Source organism: Saimiri boliviensis, chromosome 8 (assembly GCF_048565385.1).
Source record: "Saimiri boliviensis isolate mSaiBol1 chromosome 8, mSaiBol1.pri, whole genome shotgun sequence".
In the NCBI taxonomy this organism is placed as follows: Eukaryota; Metazoa; Chordata; class Mammalia; order Primates; family Cebidae; genus Saimiri; species Saimiri boliviensis.
Genome location: NC_133456.1, coordinates 61,721,613 through 61,739,162, shown reverse-complemented (window position 1 = coordinate 61,739,162; position 17,550 = coordinate 61,721,613). Strand labels below are relative to the sequence as shown.

Sequence of the window (17,550 nt, the reverse complement as noted above, 5' to 3'; positions counted from 1 at the left end):
TTCTCTTTAAGGTGTGTGGGCTGCTCAAAATACTCATTGTAGTGTCTCTTCTTTAGCAGACCCCATGTGGCAACAGCTTTCTTATTTACAGACCATGATATTGACACAGTATCTGGTGTGATTAATTAAAGATGATTTTTAAACCCATATATTTCTTTAAAAGGCAGAACAGACAGCCCAGTTTTTAAAACTGGTGGTCATAAACTGCCATAAGATGGCACTGTAACATAAATTATGGAAAGAGTCAGCTATCCAGTATAAGGACTGAACAGATTCAGTGTGTTGCCAGCAGGTTGTCAGGCTTTGCAGGTTGAGCACGCAGGAATGATTCCCAGACAGAGACATTAACTAGGAAACATGTTACAAGTATGTTACATTCGCATTGGACTTGCACTGGTGAGAGGTGATCCAGCAGTTCCATGTGGACAGGTCCTTTTGCGTTTTCAGAGAAAACAGATTCAAATCTAACCTGAAAGAAAAGGTTTAGGAAAATATTAAGAGAAAGAGAGATCAGACCAAAACCGCAAGTGCCAAACATGGGAAGGTGTTTTCCACCCTTGGTTCTGTTTCAGGCGTAGAATAACTAAAGAGAAAACGAAAACCTTGTTGAACCATTCTCCTCTCCTTCCCTGCTTTCCCATTGTTACAGGACGGGGGTGTAGATGTTCTCAGTGAAGTGGCCAACCCCACAGGGCCTGGCTGTGGAGTCTGAATTTCGGTGCCAGCACATTTATCCCCTTGTTTGTCACAGTGAGCATTGCCTTTTACAGATGGGCATTGGGGAATAAAACGTATTCTAGGATGTTGATGCAGCAGGGCATTTTTTTTTTTTTTCTCACTGTCTTTGAGAAAGTCTCAGTTGGTGCTGCCTCTGCCAATGTGGCCTAGGTTTAGTGGCAATTCCTTCGAGATTAAAGAGGAAAGAAGGGAGGGAAACTTCATCCAAATTCCTTTGTAGGGGCTCCATAGCTTCAGGTGCAGTTGAAAACAGCTAACTCGCCAGCATATTCTCTGGCTGTATAGAAAAGCTTTTTAAAGTATCGCAGTTTCTTGGAGATCTTAGGCTATTGTCGTACCAAGTGGGTCCTCTTTTTGGGTTGGCATAGAACCAGGTACATGCTTTTCTCTGCTTAGCAAGCAGGTATCCAGGCCCTGTTCAGTACCGTACACTCAGGGGAGAGGTACAGGATGCTGCTGGCACATCCATGAGATGCTTTTCTGAAATGCTTAGCATCCCTGCAAACCGTGTGACTACCCTTGGCTAAGAGGAGGTCACTGGGGAGCCTGGCTTTCTGTGGTAACATCAGCCTCCTTTTCTGGATGATGTTTCTGTCCATCACCCTAGTAGAGAAAATAGAACATCAGGCAACTGAGAATACTGGTCAAAGTCCAGTCAGAAATGTGCCTCAGGGTGTCATAGTCTGGAAGGCCCATTCAAGGGTAATGTGGCGTTGGAAGCCTGCAGAGCTTGACTTCTAGTTGACACAAAAAAAGGCACGTTATCTCCAGAGTGGGGTAAGCCTCCATTTGTGGGCTTGGCTAGTGTTTTGGGCAAGGCACAAGCCAGAGTCTGTAATGACCAGTCTGACTGTAGCAAGTAGACTTGAGTATGATTGCAGCTTCTCACCTCCTCTTGTGAGATCGCCGTGGTGTAGAGATACCTGTTTCTCGGTATGTAAGGAATATTAAGAGGAGGTTTGGGGATGGGGAAAAGAGAAGTGACTTGCTTCCTAATAAACTTGTGTTCTCTGCTTTCTGTTGTCAAAAAAAAAAAAAAAAAAAAAACCACCTTGTGAAATACCATGCATGCTTTCTTCCTCCAGCTACTGGTTTGAAAATATCGAATCACACGCCCCACCAAATATTGCTTATTGTCTTCATAGATGTTCTTTTGAAAATACTGTTTTAGACCTCCCCTTTGTTTCCCAACAGGGGACCTTTTTCTTCCCCCTCAAATGGCAAAAGTGGTATCTTCGTTTATAAGTATGTGAAAGTTGCTGTTTAAGAGTCCCAGTACCTTATCTGAAACCTTTGGTGCCAGAATTTAGAATCTTATAAAGGTACTATGGTACATAGACCGTATATTATATACACCATAACCTGTGCGTTAATATTGCTGCAGCGAAATGTGTGAATATTCACACTAAGTGGGCTAACTAAACCCTATAAAGAGCCCCACATCAGCTCAGGTCTTGCCAACGTTGAGTTAGTTTGTAAAAATAAAGCTTCGTGCCTTAGAACCTGTGAATTTCAAAATTGTGAATAAGGGACTGTGAATCTGTATTTATATTGTATACATAGGGTTATATTTTAGAAGAAAGGCAATATAGAAGTTACGTTCAAGATCTACGGATTACTGGAAATAGCCTTTGAGATTTGGCTGTAAACTTGGGTCTAATTGTAACCCCCTCCATGGCTCATTAGCATTTGACTTTTTTCTTCTCGCTGACTAGAACTTCCAGCCCACGGTTTCCAAACTCATGTGCTTAAAGGGGCCGAGGAGATAATGTGAATGGAGTGGGTTGAGGTAGACAATAGGAACTGGTGAGGACCAGGGCACAGGGGAGCACCTGCACCATCCAAGGCAGGTGCCACCACCAGGCAGCTCCTGACAAGGGCTGCCGAGTGGGAAAGTGTCCCAGGTCATTTCATTTATCAAGGTAAGTCAGAAAAAGAACATTTACAGAAAGTATTCTCAATTTTTAAGTGATAGCAACTAGGCCAGGTGACATGGCCCACGCCTATAATCCCAGCACTCTGGAAGGCCAAGGTAGGCAGGTTGCCTGAGCTCAGGAGTTCAAGACCAGCCCAGGCAACATGGTGAAACCCCATCTCTACCAAAAATACAAAAAATTTAGCCAGGCGTGGTGGTGCCCACCTGTGGTCCCAGCTACTCTGGAGGCTGAGGTGAGAGGATTGCTTGAGTCTGGGAGGCAAAGGTTGCAGTGAGCTGACATCACATCACTGTACTCCAGCCTGGGCAGCAGAGTGGGACCCCCTCTCAAAATAAATAAGTAAATAAATAAAAATGTTAGCAACTAATTCAGTGCTTTTGAAATTCCACGTAAAACATACGACGTATGACCTTCTCACTAGTCACTCAAAACTGCATGTGTGTGTATAAAAGAAAAACATACAAAGAAAACAACCGGTATATAGTATATATCTTATCCCCCTCACCAGCCTCTAGGTGGTCTCTCCCTGGTTCTGTCATTTCCACTGTGGCTTTGATGTCCCCTGCCCGGCACGATCCCGACACCTATGGCCACGTGTTTGACCTGTGCACCGGACACAGTGAAAGCACCCTGCTCCAGCTAGACTTTGTGCCAGATTTTTTGAATCTCCATTTGGACTTCCTAGAACGCGTTCTTCTGCTTCTCAGCTGTTGAAGTCTCCAGTCCCGGGAAGTCCTCGTGCCGCCCTCCTAGCTTCTTTCCTTCGCCTTCTTGTCTTTCTGAAGAGCCGCAACCGATCATGCCTCTGGATACCGCCCCCTCTCCTTACTCACTTTTAATCTGACCGAACAGAATCAACCAGTCCCTAACGAACAAATCCTATGTGCCTTTTCTGCGTTCTTCTTCACGAACTAACCTACCTGGTTTGCAGCTGTTGAAACGGCCCCCTCCCTGGTGTCCACGCCACCGCATGTGCTGGGGTCCCTCCGTGTTTCCTCTCCCCACACTCCGTTTGCCTCCCGCTAGATTCTGGCCTCAGCTTTCCTTTCCTGTACACTCAACCTCTTTATTCTCTTCCAGAGCCTAATTAGCACCTCTCTCCCAGATGTTCCACAATCTAGACCTTCAGAGATGTATTTTCTCCTAGGACACAAGACCTGAACTTCCAGGCGGATATTCCACAGGCCCCTCAAACTCAAGCTCTTTAAAATACAACCCCCTCTACCCTGCTCTAATCAATGCCAGCTCCTTTTCCTGGTCTCCTTTTTCAGATCAGTGAATTGGAACCAGTTGTTTGTAACTCAGCACATGAAGGTCCATCTCCTTTATGGTTCCTTTTCACGCTGATAGTGCCTCCCCTACTCTTACCATGACTGTTCCTTCCAGGCCATCCAACAAGAACAGAGTTTCTAAAACCCAGTGACAACCATGCTGGTGGCCAGGTGTCCCATAACTTCTCACTGCCTTCCATATTCTTCTTACTAAGCTTTAATGCTATTAAGAACCTTTACCTACCGTATTTTCATTCTTAGCCACCATGATTCCTATTCATGTACACTATAAATTTGATAAACCTGGACTGTGTGTTGAGAACACTTCATACCTTCGGCACAAAATAGGTTCTTCCTTCTTACCTGAATTGAAGGCTTGCTTGAATACCCAGAGACTAAGAGGCAGTTGCTACAGTTTGACCAATATATGGATAGTATCATGCCATGTAGATTTTTTAAATCTCCATTTGGACTTCCTAGAACATGTTGTGTTTTATAATGCATTCCCAATGATAAAATGGAAGAAGAGGAGTTCATGGCCTTTAAATAGATATAAAGCGTTTTTATTGCATTAATTATTTCCTGAGGAAATGCTAAAAAGCTGTGCACTTGGCTAAATAAGCATGTGTGGTAAGAGTCACCAATTGATAATGGATTATGACATACACCAAGCCAAGGTAGCAGGAAACTCAAGTTTAAATTTTCTGCTAATAGTGGTCATCAGTGTTGTCTAATAGGGCTATGATAACTTTAAAATAGTTTAAGAATTGGACACATCACTGAACAATGGTTTTACATCAAATATATAGTTCATTCAAAAACCCCAGGGCAATTGAAATTATTCTGTCTGTTGGAAAAGATTTCTGGCTTTGAGTTTTGCAGTGGAATTTGTTAGAAAATGCTGTTGGTGCGTCACTAAGGACATACTCGTTTCCTTCATTGACTATCGTTAGAAATACAAGTTTGTGTTTTGCCAACATTCAGAAGCAGGAATTTTAGCATTTATTTTGGTCCGTAAGTCTTTTTATGATACAATAGCAATTAAAATAATTTTTTTTTCTATCATCATTGAAGATAGGTGGAGCCCCACATACCCCAAGGAAATTCACATCTGGAGGTGGGTGGTGATTCAGCGTAGTAGTCGGTTAAGAAAGTATTTTGTGAAATCCATCCTGAATATATTTTTCCACTGTAAAAAAAAAAAAAAGAAGACGAAGAAGAAGAATATGGGGAAATACTGGTCCCTTCCTCATCTAACTTAATGAGAAGTTAACAAAATAATGACAATGAGGGGAGGAGGGAAATTAAATGTTTCCCTCACAATTAGAGTTGGATTCCCAACCTTTTAAGCTGATAGGTTATCTTTTTTCAAAGTAGGCAAACATATTCTAGCTTTCAAAGTTCAAATTCCAACTCAAGTAACTGAAGATTCTCATATGCCTTCCAGAAACTGCTTGGTTTCTTGAAGTATGATTAATGCCAAATTCAGATACTTTTGCATCTACCAACATAGCCAGTGTGAATTGAGAAGGTATGAGGGCTGAGAGAAAACATTAATGATTTTAGTGTGAACAGGTTTCACTTTTCAGTGAAGCACTGAAACTGGAGTATATGAAGATTTGCCCATCTTGTACCTCTCAACTTTGAATTTTACAGCCTCTACTTACGGCGAAGAGGCTGTTTCCATTCAACTTCAAGTCTGTAGCCATGGCACTAGTGGATTAATAACCTATGGTTAATTATAGAAGTGATGGGAGACAGATGCCAAGGGAATGCAATATACAGCTGAGGCTTTTGAAATCTTCCCATATCCCCATATTTCTATACTTGTGGCTGCATGGCTGGAGAAGCTGATTCCAATGTTATCACCAAAGATAAATTCCAATATCTCCCACACCCCAGTTATGCATTGCACACATACATATGCCAAAGGGCTGCTGCCCACTGAGGCTCAGCAGTTCCTAAATACTTGCATGTAACTGAGATGATCAAGATCTGGCACTTGAAGATGATTCTGTCTAGAAAACACTTACTGACTGAATATAAATCACTGTCTGAGTCTCATTTTGGTAGCCATAGTTTTACCTCTATGCAGGACCACATTTTCCTTTAAATGCCACCAGAGTAATTTGATAGATGTTGGCAGTTTTGAAACACACATATATGTCTGGGTTTAGACAGAAGCTCTTCTCCTGTTTCTCAAGCTGATGGGTCCTCACCGTGACACCACACATCTGGTCGTGTGACTCCCATTCTGTTTATGTAGCACAGCATGGTATCAGGTGGTACTGGATTTTGGCGCAACCATCAGCCAAAGAGATCACAAATCAAACATTATTTCTGAAAACTGCAAAAGAAGTGCCAGTGTATTTAAGATTCATTGAGACTTTTTTATTTTCAAGAGAGAAAATTATTTATTTTAAAGACATTGTTTTTAAAATTCTTGTTCGACTAAAGTATGTTCCTACAAACTATAGGGCAAAAAGTTTCATTGCTTAGTCTAATAAATATTGATTGAGGCATTACTCTGTGGCGGGTACTGTGTCTTGCACCATGTTCATTTTCTGGGCGGCAATGGAGTGAGAGAAGCTAAGTCAAACATTCAGTTGAATGAATAGGAATTGTGTGCACACTGTTCTATCTGCTGATGATTCCCAAATTGATGTCTCTAGCTCTCATCTTTCCCTTCAGTCCCAGAATCAGTATATCAACTACCTTTCAACATCTTCACTTGGATGTCCAGCAGGCATCTTAAACTTCAGCTACAGATGGAGGTGAAATAGGGGTTACCAGGGCCTGCAGGGAGTAGAGGAGGGGGAGATAGACTTTAATGAGTACAGAATTTCTGCTTGGGATGATGAAAAAGTTCTGGAGATAGACAATGGCGAGGGTCACAATACTAAGTGCATGTAATGCTACTGAATGGTACAGTTTAAGATGGTAAAAATGGCAATTTTTATGTAATATAAATTTTACCGCAATAATAAATACATGTCCAAAACAAAATTCTTAAGTTTCACCCAAACTGGTTCTTCCTGCCATCCTCCTTATCTTAAAAAATGGCACCTCTGTTCACCTTTAGGCATGTGTTAAAACTTGGAGTCTCGTTTTTGATTCTTCTCTTTGCTCACATGGAACACCCAATCCATCCTTCAACCTAGGTAGCTCCACATTCAAAATACATTTGCCGCCAGGCATGGTGGCTCTTGCCTGTTATCCCAACACTTTGGGAGGCCAAGGTGGGTGGATCACTTGAGGTCAGGAGTTCAAGACCAGCCTGACCAACATGGTGAAACCCTGTCTCTACTAAAAATACAAAAATTAGCTGGGTGTGGTGGCACAAGCCTGTAATCCTAGCTACTCAGGAGGCTGAGGCAGGAGAATCTCTGGAAGCCAGGAGGTGGAGGTTGCAGCGAGATGAGATCATGCCACTGCATTCCAGCCTGGGCAACAGAGTGAGACTCCATCTCCCAAAAAAAAGAAAATTGCAATCTAGCTCCTTCTCATCACCTCCACCTCAGCCTCCCAGCCCCAGTCCTCTCTTGCCTGGACCACAGAAGCCTCCTAACTGATCTCTCTGCTTTCCCTATTGCCCATCTGTGGTTCATTCTCCACATGGTACTAGAGTGATCTTTTTGTCATGTAAACACAGGCCATTCTTCTGCCCCACCCACTAATGATTTCCCATCACAGCAAAATGAACCCCAGAGTCCTTCCAGGACCAGAAAACCCCGGATGATCTGGCCTCTGGCTAACTTGCTGAACTCACTGTTCTCGCTTACTTTATTCCAGCCATGCTGGCTTCCTCCATGCCAAGCGCACTCGCGCTCTGCTCTCTAAACTAGCTATTCTCTTTGCCTAGGATGCTCTTCCCTGATCAGTGTCAGTGTCTGCAAAAATGTCACCTTATCTGAGAGATTCCTGACTAAAGTCACATCACCTCCGACACCATTTTCTCTCACTTTGCCCTTCTTTGCTTATTTATATGTTTGTTTATCATCAGTTTCTCCTCTACTAGGATATGAGTTCCACGACAGCAGGAATTATTTTCCTGGCTTTATTCCCTGCCTTATTTTCAGCAGCCTGGAGCTTAGTAGGCTTTTAGCAAATATTGCATAATATGTAAGGCACATAACTGTTTTTTTCTAAACATCATTAATTGGGCTTACTACAGAGAATTGAGTTATCTAATGAATTCCCATTTGGAATGAATTGTGTTTTTCCCTTTCTTCTGTTGAAACATTTAACTCCCAGGCACATGAAGTAAAACAAGCAAGAATCGCAAATTAGTAAATCTTGCTTTGTAAATTTTTAAAATTTATTATTAGTAGTAGTAGTAGTCAGAGTCTTGCTCTGTCACCCAGGCTGAAGTACAGTGGTGTGATCTCGGCTCCCTAAAACCTGAGGCTCAAGTGATTCTCCTGCCTCAGCCTCTCGAGTAGCTGGGACTTAACAGGTGTGCACCGCCATGTCTTGCTAATTTATGTATTTTTTTTTTAAGTAGAGACAGGGTTTCATCATGTTGGCCATGCTGGTCTCAAACTCCTAACCTCAAGTGATCTGCCCACCTCAGCCTCCCAAAGTGCTGGGATTACAGGTGTGAGCCACCACGCCTAAACTGTGTTTTTAATTTAAAAAAAAATTTTTTTTGGGGGGGTACGTAGTAAATATAGGTAATTTATGGGGTAAATGAGATGTTTTTATATAGGCATGCAATGTGAAATAAGCACATTATGAAGAATGGGGTAGCTATCACCTCAGGCATTTATCCTTTGAGTTACAAATAATTCAATAACACCCTTTATTTTTAAATGCGCAGTTACTTTTGACTGTAGTCACCCTGTTGTGCTATCGAACAGTAGGTTTTATTTATTGTATTTTTCTGTACCCATTAGCCATCCTTATATCCCCCCCAACCCATGCCCACTATCGTTCCCAGCCTTTGGTAACCATCCTTCTATTCTGTATGTCCATGAGTCCGATTTTGATTTTTGGATCCCGCAAATAACTGAGAACATGTGATGTTTGTCTTTCTGCCCCTGGCTTATTTCACTTAACATAATGATCTCCAGTTCCATCCATTCAAATTAGTAAATCGTAGGCAACTTGAATAAGAGTTGAGAAAATATAGGAGCAAGTCAGGCTAGGTCAATGCAATTCCAAAACATGTGGTTGAATGTATGGTATTACTATGGGCTCTTTTGATTAGGAGATTCAGACACCCAACTCAGCTTATATAAGAATGGAAGGAAACTTCTGTCTTTCTTTGTAACTACCAAGTTCAAGGCATGGACTTCAGGTATGACTGTATTCAGGTACTCAAAGGATGAATGAGTTTCATTCTCCTCTTCACTTCTCAGCAACTCTACCACCTCCAGTGTTGGCTTTGTTCCTGGGCAGCTCTGGAATTGTGTCTTCCTTCTAGCTGTTATAGCTGATAATCTCAGAAAAAGAAGAGCTTTTTTTAAATCATTAGCTCAGCAAAATTCCCAGGACTGAGTCACATAAGACCAACAAATGAACCAAATGTTGTAGCTTGGGGGATAGAAGGCATTTGTTTGGCAGATCCAAATCACATGCCCCTGCTGCACCTAAGGAGAGAGGAGGAATTAAGGTCAGCTGCACTATGCCCTGTGGATCAAGTGTCAGGTTTACTCAAAGGGAAATCAAAAGAAGGTGAAATGGATGCTATGAGGATGAAAACATCCGTTGTTCACTCTGTCAAGGCAAGAAGGTTCCATTTGGCTGTGTGATGTCATTTATTGCTCTTCAACGTAAATTTTTCAACTATCCTTAATGAGCTGTACTGGGTTTTAAGTTGATTGTGAGCAGACTCTTACAGAAGAGATTGTATATGAATGTTAGACCATGATGGTAGGAAATTTGGAGTACTTGGAGCATGCAGGTAAGGGAGATTTGGGAGATTCATCAAATTCCTAGGGGCCCTTATTGCATCAGACAAGACTTTTGCTTAAATGAGGCAGTATTCTATTTAATTGAAAAAGTCATTGAGGCTGCATATGGTGGCTCACATTTTGTAATCCCAACACACTGGGAGGCCAAGGCCAGCAGATCGCTTGAGCCGGGAGTTTCAGACCAGCCCAGGCAACATGACAAAACCTCATCTCTACAAAAAACACACACACAAAATGCCTGGCTTGGTGACATGTGTCTATAATCTCAGCTACCCAGGAGGCTGAGGTGAAAGGATCATCTGAGCCTGGGGGGTTGAGGCTGCAGTGAGCCATGGTTGTGCCACTGCATTTCAGCCTGGGTGACAGAGAGACCTTGCTTCAAAGAAAGAAAAGAGAAAAGGAAGGAAGAAAGGAAGGAGAAAGGAAAGAAAGAAAAAGAATGAATTAAAGAAAGAAAGAAAACAAGAAAAGGAAGGAAGAAGAAAGAAAAGAAAGAGAAAGAGAGAGAGAGAGAAAGAAGAAGAAGAAAAGAAAGAAATGCTCATTGAATAATATAATTTTCTTGGCCTAAGGTCCCATCCCTTGAATTAGTTTAACCTGCCCAGAACTGTCTCCATTCACTTATCTGTCCTTTGCCCAAGACCTAGCACCTGGATTTCTCAGCCCTGCCAGTGAATCCAGCTCCCAGTCCCTCAAAGACTGTGCAGTGTCATGGTATGAGCATTTGCTTTGGTCTCAAGAAGACATGATTCCAGCCCTGGCTATGTCACGCACTGTGTTCGTGTTCATGGGCAAGTTGCTTAACTTCCTTGAGCCTCAGTTTCCTCACTGAAAAATGGGCATGATAATATCTATGTCATTGTATGGTGATGATTGAAAGGAAGAAGCTAGGGAAAAGACCTAGTTGAGTTCCAGGCTCAGAGAGGCACTCAGTGAGTGATGTTTGTTGAATAAACGAATACCCCATGCCAGTGGCTGTACCTAATTTTAGGTCCTGGGCCTTCAGCCCTGCTATGTGCCCCTGTAGTTAAATTGTCTGGGTCTGTCCATGTCATGAACGGCACAAATATTCCAGCTAGAATGCAGGGCGATTTAGTTGCAAGTAACAGAAACCAACTCTGACTCAGCTAAGCAAAAAGGGAATTTTGTGTGAGCTAAGGGTTATTTCAGAGAACGGAAGAAAAAGCCGAACATTGGGCCTGGAAAGTGCAGCAGCCAGAGTGAGTCCAAGATAGAGCTGATAACCCCACTAGGGCACAAGGGTCAGGATGAATCAGCTCTCAAGAAAGCTTCTACCCATGTGTCATTTCATTCACATCCTAGGACAGCTTCTGATTGGGCTAGGGTAAACATGTGACCCAGAATCAACCAATCAGGACACCTCTTAAGCACAGCCATTGTAGAAAATATGACACCAGTATGTTACACCTGGTATGCTACCTTCATTTGTTTGCCCTTCATATATTTGCTGTATACCTAAACTGTGCCCTGTGCTAGGGTCTGGGATGGAGAAGACCAGTGCCTGTTCTTGGGGTACTTAGCAGTCCAACAATGACTGAATTAGATAGGACCTTTTGGCCCTAGAATATCACTTGGGACCTCTGTCTCCTCAAAACAATGTACAGAGGCCGGGCATAGTGGCTCATGACTGTAATCCAGCACTTTGGGAGGCCAAGGCAGGCAGGTCACTTGAGGTCAGGAGTTTGAGACCAGCCTGGTCAACATGGTGAAACCCCTGTCTCTACTAAAAATACAAACATTAGCCGGGTGTGGTGTTGCACGCCTGTAATCCCAGCTATCTGGGAGGCTGAGGTGGGAGAATTGCTTGAACCCGGGAGGCAGAGGTTGCAGTGAGCCGAAATACCACTACTGCCCTTCAGCCCGAGCAATGGAATGAGACCCTGTTTCAAAAAGCAAAGCAGACAATCAGAAAACAATGTGCAGGTACGGGTGGGGTTGGTTTTCCAAAGGAAAATTGAGTCACTATTAGCAGAAGACGGAGAATGACTGCTGGCTGGAAAAAGCCATAGCTGTTCCACTACACCTAGTTCATATGTTACTCCATCTTTCTGAGCCTTAGCTTCCTCATCTATAAAATGGGGATAATAATGATACATGAATGATAGGATTATTTTGAAGATTAAATGAGTTAACATATGTGAGGTGCTGAGAATAGTGCTAGAACCTAGAATCTGCTATGTAAATATTAGCTATCATCATCATCACGCCAAGTTACGGATCTACGATTCCTTCTTACATATTGTTTTTATAATGGAAACTCCTGGCCATGCCCCAATCCCCCCCCAAGCAACAGGACTTTTTGAGTAGTAATAAAAAAGAAGAGGGAGAAATTTGGCAGCTTCCCCTTCTGCGATCACGAAGCCAGTGCCTTCTCAGGTTTCCCCTTTGACTGGGGATCTGCAGCCTATACGTGTTAATTTAAAGCGAACTCTCCAAATGGCAACTAGTGCTGGAGCCCCAGGCTGTGCAGACAGAGCCCTTCTCTACAGAAGGTTCCAGGCCGGTGGCTTCCATCCAGCCTTTTAACCCTGTGCATACTCATAACACAGAACTGATGGAAAGTGATTGAAATGTAAGTTTTTGTTGCGCTGAGATGCTAAATTCAGGATTGGGAGCATATGGTTCACTCCATATTTGTTTTCTGCATATCTGATGTTAGCAGTTTCGAACCTCGCTGGGACGCTCCCTGGAGAATTTCAGTTCTGTAAATGAAACAATTATTTTGGCAGTTTGGGAAAGATATATTCATAACTTTCATGGTATTTAAAGGGGAAATACACCTTCCCCAAGTCCCTTTTTCCCTTGCCAGATATGAAGAATGAAATTAGAGTGTCGAGGGGATAGAAGGCATAAATAGAAAAATCAGCAGTCAATGTGTTGTGCTCACGATTGAATTTCTAGGATTGACAGTGAGACAGGAATTAAAAGGGTTTCTCTAAATCTGGGCACAGAGAAGTTGTAGAGAACATCACGCCTGAGGCATCACGTTCATTCATTCAGTCATCAATTATCTAACAAGCAACTCTGTTGTGCTGCTGAAGTCTGAGATGAAAAGAATCAGGTTTATCCTCGATAATGGTTTGTAGACTATAAAACGGTATAGTTAGGACACTGTGATTGCAAGTAACAGAAAGCAATTTACAATAAGCTTAAGTGAAAAAGAAGAAAAGCCTGGACACAGTGGCTCAGGCCCGTTATCACGGGACTTTGGGAAGCCAAGGTGGGTAAATTCTTGAACCCAGGAGTTCAAGACCAGCCCAGGCAACATAGCAAAACCCATCTCTACAATTTTTTTTTTTTTTTTTTTTTTTTTGAGATGGAGTTTCACTCTTGCTACCCAGGCTGGAGTGCAACGGCACGATCTCGGCTCACTGCAACCTCCGCCTCCTGGGTTCAAGCAATTCTCCTGCCTCAGCCTCCCGAATAGCTGGGACCACAGGCGCACACCTATGGTCCCAGGTAATTTTTGTATTTTTAGTAGAGACAGAGTTTCACCATGTTGACCAGGATGGTCTCAATTTCTTGACCTCGTGATCCACCCACCTTGGCCTCCCAAAGTGCTGGGATTATAGGCGTGAGCCACTGTGCCTAAAAACATTAGAAGGGCATGGTGGCATGCACTAATTTCCAGCTACTCGGCTGAGGGAGGAGGATCCCTTGAGCCCAGGAGTTCAAGATTGCACTGAGCCGTGATCACTCCACTGCATTCCAGCCTGGGGCAGAGAGCAAGACCCTGTCTCTGAGATAAAATAAAATTAAAAAGAGAAAATTATTATAATGATAAAGGGGTGTCCTGTGGAGCCCAAAGTGACAGAAGTGCAAGATCTGGACCCAGGAATTAAAAGCCTGGGCCCCAAGCAGTTCCCTTGTGTCATTTATCTAGCCTGCCTTCCTGGTTTTTCCTCTTTGCCTCCTGGTTTCCCGTTTTCTAAGTCCACATAGCAGAACATGGTCACTCCCACATCTCCTGAGTTTTTATATATCTCTCCATTTGAGAGATCATCCTGACAGGAAAAGAACCCCCTTTGACCCAATTCTAAATTCAGGGAGTGAGGCTGATTGTGGTTCGGTTGGAAGGTATTTATTCAGAGTCCAATCAACTGGGGCCAGGGTATGGGGTTACAAACAACTTGGTCACTCAAACTGGTCCCTGGGCCAGTGATAGCGGTCTCATCTGGGAGCTTGTTGGAAATGTTGACTCTCAAGCTGCCTCCTGACCTACTGTATCAGAATCTCCATTTTCACAAGATCCCCGGGTCGTGGGTATGCACGTTTGAGCTGTAGAAACAGCATAGCTGCCTGACCGTCACTCTGTGTATGAGGTGGGCAATTAGAGGCTGGTGGCAGCTGAGCAGATAGCTCAGAATGTTTCTACTGAAATAACATACATATGCTCAGCTCTGGAGGCTACTTCCGGAGAGAAACAGTAGCTCTTAAGAACGTCTGTAGAGGTGAATGACTGGGACATTTGTCCTGGTATAAATGAAGTATTTCATGTCTATGTGATGCTTTCTTAATAGTTCCTGGATTCTCTCTTTTCTCCCATATGGCAGGTGGCAGGCTCTAATCTCACATTAAGTCTGGAGAATTCATGCAGCCTAAGCTGCCCACAGCGTTGAATGATAAACCTGCCCAGAATAAGAAAGTCCATATATGGGAGTCCCATGGCATGTCCATGGCTCTTTATGACTGAGCATGGTCTTTTTGGAAATGTTCTTGGACACAGACTACATGGATACAGACTCCCAGCCTGGATATGACATATCCAGATACTTTGAATCCAAGATGCTTTGAATCTTAGAATACTAACATAAGACCATTCCTGTCTTCATGAGTGTCTTCTCTTTCCCTTGTGACATTTACATGCTAGAATGGACCTTCCGTGAGAGATCCTCCAGTGTAAGGTCTGTGGCCAGGCTTTTTAGTATTTGTAGTTCATGACATTGCTTAGCTGTTATGTAGTACCAGATAACTCATCTTGTATTTGCTTTTTTCTGCCCCCAAGGCACACAGAAGGTGCTCACTTCATGCTTGGGGATGCTCAGAGCATCCCATCTTGACTGGAAACGAAGACAGGCAAGTGGCTTTTTGCCGTGACTTTGCAAAGTTATCTACTTATGCTCAATCAGGACTCACCCAACTCCTTTCTCTGGAGGCCTGAGACAAGCTTCAGGCGCTAGGCATTCTGAGCCCAGAACACTGGAGGAGAATCAAGGCAACAGGTCTAATTTCACTCACTATTCATGTCCCCACCTTATGCCCATCCCAGAATTGTTTGCATTCCTTCAAACACAAAATACACAAGAACAATAGGATGTTTATGTATACAAGTGTACGCACATAGGAACTGTATGTTCAGAATTTATTTTCCAACCAAAACATAAGGTCAAAATAGTTTAGGGACTCCTAATTTAGAGCTGTAGTTATAAAACTTTAAAAGGTAGCACACAGCTCTATTTACTTAACAGACCTTTTTATAGTGCTTGCTATATGCCAGGCAGTGTTCCAGGTATACTGCAAACATCAATGTATTTAGTCTTCATAGCCACCTCATTAGAGTAGGTTATGGCATTATCTCATTTGAGGAAACTGAGGCACCGAGAGGTTAGGTAACTTGTCCAGGGTCACTCAGCTAGAAAGGGGAAGCTGGGCTACATACCCAGGCAATCTGTTTCCAGTCTTCAGACTCTTAGACACTAATTAGGCTGCCCCTTTTAACAAAATCTTACATAAAGCCGTATGACCAAACAAAAATAAACAGAGCAGCTCTTGTTTATATGTAGGGAGGAGTATTTTGGCTTTCTTCTCAACCCTTCCCTCCCTTCCTCCCTTCCTTCCTTCCCTCTGTCCTTTTTTTTCCCGTCCCGCCCCCCCCCTTTCTCCTTTCTGTGAAATTCGAAGTATCCCAGGGAACACCGTTTGCAAACCATCAATGTAATCCAACCTGATCATTTCGTGAAAGCTTACTTTACCTTCTAGAGGGGAAGTGGTGGCATGTTTTTATCCTAGGCCACTCAGCTTCTGCAAGGCAGAACTGAAGGGAGGAGGGCCTGGAGGGGCCCAAATGTGAGATTTTTCCTTGGGCCCTGGGAAGAGATTGGTGTTTACGAGTGGGGGAGGTTCCTGCAGCAGAGGGATAAGCTGTGGGCACGGATGGGTTTCCGGGCTGTCGTGAGCCGCCAGTGCTCTAAGGAGGTCATGGCAAAGGAGCCATTCCACTGGGCTTGGACTCGGGACTGGTGCCCCCACCATGGCGGGGTTCAGAGGGTCTGTCCACAGGTCCCTTTCCACCTTCCCTGGGGCCCTGGCCTCTTGCCACCCCACTGTTCGCCCTGTGGCTGGCCCCAGCACCGCAGCTGCCACCCACTTACGCCTGTGTCATTCAAGTGCTCTTCTCTGACCTCGGAGTGTCATCGCCTTCCCTCCCAAAATTCTCTCTCAGCGTTCAAAAAAGCCTGGGGTGGGGACTTTCTCCTCGTCTTACCCTCCCAGATGCAACTGGAACCTGACATCTACTGCCTCCACATTTTCCCAAAGCTTCTGCCACGTCCTGGGCACCGAAGCCCTGTGGGGTGAAGGATGGCACGCCTGCTGGCCCACTGACCCACACACTATCAGCTGTGTTCCCACCGCTGCCCCTTCCTCCCAGCCTGCAGCCTTACCCACGCTGGTCCTGGTCCCCTCTAATAAGTTCATGTCCACAAGACACCAACTGTGACCCCCCCCCCAAAAAAAATTGCAATTCAGGGGTCTTTCTGCAACCCCAAAGAAGATGTGAGGGGATGCGTTAAAGAAGCCTTCCTCCAGAGGCTGCCCCTTTAGGAAAAGCACCCCTCTCTTCCTTTTTTAAAGCACATTTAGGGCTGGGTGTGGTGGCTCATGCCTGTAATCCCAGCACTTTGGGAGGCTGAGGTGGGTGGATCATTTGAGGTCAGGAGTTCAAGAACAGCTGGGCCAACATGGTAAAACCCTATCTCTACTAAAAATACAAGAATTAGCAGGGCATGGTGGTGGGCATCTGTAATCCCAGCTACTCCAGAGGCTGAGGCAGAAGAATCACTTGAACCTGGGAGGCAGAGGTCATGGTGAGCCGAGATCATACCACTGCACTCCAGCCTGGGCAACAGAGTGAGATTTCCTCTCAAAAAAAAAAAAAAAAAAAAAAAAAAAAAAAGCCAGGCACGGTGGCTCACGCCTGTAATCCCAGCACTTTGGGAGGCCAAGGCGGGTGGATCATGAGGTCAAGAGATCGAGACCATCCTGGTCAACATGGTAAAACCCTGTCTCTACTAAAAATACAGAAAATTAGCTGGGCATGGTGGCGCATGCCTGTAATCCCAGCTACTCAGGAGGCTGAGGCAGGAGAATTGCCTGAACCCAGGAGGCGGGGGTTGCGGTGAGCCGAGATCACGCCATTGCACTCTAGCCTGGGTAATAAGAGCGAAACTCCGTCTCAAAAAAAAAAAAAAAAAAAGAAAGAAAGAAAAAAGAAAAAAAAAGTCTTTAGAACATATGGGTATTAATCCCATATGTTCTAAATAATTCCTCCCTTCTTTTTCCTCATTGAGTTTTGCATGATTTTTCTTCCAGTTCCTTCCTTTCTCAATTAATTTATTTTACCAAGTTTCTGACTTGAGATGATTTCAGGCGGCTAAATTTTGAATATGA

The 17,550-nt window shown here is 43.8% G+C and overlaps 1 pseudogene; it reads left to right on the top strand.

The window, feature by feature from the left end:
- The first annotated feature begins 9,817 nt into the window (after positions 1–9,817).
- LOC101050501 (speedy protein C-like) lies at positions 9,818–17,123 on the top strand (annotated as a pseudogene).
- Positions 17,124–17,550: the final 427 nt, after the last annotated feature.